Consider the following 2150-nt stretch of genomic DNA (forward strand, 5'->3'; position numbering starts at 1 on the left):
GAGTGCAATGAATTATTGCAAAGAAAGGTGAGCAGGGTGATAAGGCATGTTGAACTCCAGAGGCAGCAGCCAGCACGATGCAGCCAAGGCAAGACTCCAAGCAAGCAGATTGGCACAAACAGCAATAGAAGTAGCAGTGGCAGTGAAAAGCACTAGCGGTTCCTATAGCTGGATTACCTTCCTTTCTCAGCACCGAGGAAAAACAGGCTTGAGCACTCACCTGCAAACACCTGGCTTCCTCTTTGACCCTCATAACACTCCACCTGATTTGTTTCTACAATGTCCTCTCTCAATCCCCTGTGTAACTCAGTCCTTGCTTTTTCCACTTACATCATGTGCAAATTGACAAGCACTTAATCCTCACCCCATAACCGACTGGTTGTACAAGTAGGTATTTGCACATCCAGCTGTGCACCTGCAGGGACACGGTCTGTTCCACTATAAACAGTTCACGACTGCATGAACTGTATATTTGGCGTTTGCAGGTATTGGCAAGATACAAAATGTGGAGCTATACACAAAACTAGTGGCATTTTAGGAAGCAGTGACGTCCCCTGGGGCAGGAAGGGGGGGGGGGAGAGAGAGTGCAGCTTTTGAGACTGTGTGCAGGCTTGGCAGGAGATTGTGCTAGTTCTGAGCCACAGAAGTGGTCCAAGGTTGTCTTAAGTGGCCAGTTGAGATCCTGAGCAGCAGAGCCACTGTGGGTAGGCAACATGCAGGGATGGAGCCATGGAGGCTCTTGCCAAACCCAAGTGGCAGTGCTGAAGCCCACTTTCTCAACAGGACAAATGGGCAACACCAGGCTGGCACCTTGCAGCCCATGGCCCATGCCACAGAATAAAGCCCAGAGCTACAAGGCTAAATATAACCAAAAAAATAAAATAAAAAATAGTGTCCTGTGGCACTTTAAAGACTTCATTCATTATGGCATCAGCTTTGGGGGACTAGAAATGCACTTTGTCAGATGCAGTGGTCCACTAGTCCATGAAAGCGTATGTTGGGGTGCCTTTCATATGTTGTAGACTACAGTTCTCATCATTTCTGTCCATGAGCCATGCTGGATAGGGCTGATGGGAGTTGTGGTCCACCACTCCCAGAGGACACCATGTTGTCTGCCTTTGGCTTATACCATAATAAATTGCATCCTTAGGGAGCCACAGGGTATTGGCTGTCTTTGCTGCATACACTCTGAAGACTGAATGGTTCACTGGTGGAAGAAGACTGGGCTGCCATTGCTAGCGAGGAATTTAGCTTATCCCGGCCTGGTCTCACACTTGAACATTCAAAGGCAGATCTGTCATCATCCCTGGCAGAAATAAGCAGACCAGAGACGGCAGAAGTGCTGCCTTCCAGGTTGAATAAAACCGATCCAGGGAAAAGACAAAAGGGTAGGAGAAGCAAGACCCTTTTCTATCCATCTGTCAAAGATAAATTGATCCACTCCCCATTCCGCTAGCCACACTCAAATATAGTCTCAGGCCCCATCTGCATTATACATATGAAACAGTATCATACTGCTTTAAACAATTATGGCTTCTCCTAAAGGACCCTGGGAAGTGTAGTTTGTCAAGGGTGCTGAGCAGTATAAGACGACCTGTATACCCCCCCGCCCAGCTACAGTTCCCAGAATTTCCTGCAAAGGATTGATTGTTAATGCTGGGAATTGTGGCTCTGTGAGGGGAATAGGAGTCTCTTCAGAACTCTTAAGTACACTTAACAAACTACATGCCCCAGGATTCCTTGGGGGAAGCCAAGACTATTTAAAGTAGTATCATAGTGCTTTAAATGTATAGTGCTGATGTGCTAATTTGGCATATTAGGGCTGTGGATTTTGCATTTACAACCTCTGTTTTTGGGGTGCTTCCAGGGCTTGGAAATTAGCTATCAAGGGAAGATGAGCTCAGTATGCCATGGCACAGCCAATTTACATGTGCGGGCCATCACAGCAGCAGGCTTGACAGGGAAGGTGGTTGAAAGACTCAGGGGCAGCCCTGCATATCCCAATCTCCTCTCTCCAAATTTTCTTAAAGGCAGCGGTGAGACTCACCCTAGCCCAGGCCTGGCATGGGCTGGATCTGGCTTTCATTCTGTCCTCACAGGGAGAGCTCCTTTGTGCACCTTTGTTTTCTATTTTCAAGGCAATCCTTATC

Source organism: Podarcis cretensis, assembly GCF_951804945.1.
Source record: "Podarcis cretensis genome assembly, chromosome: 8".
In the NCBI taxonomy this organism is placed as follows: domain Eukaryota; kingdom Metazoa; phylum Chordata; class Lepidosauria; order Squamata; family Lacertidae; genus Podarcis; species Podarcis cretensis.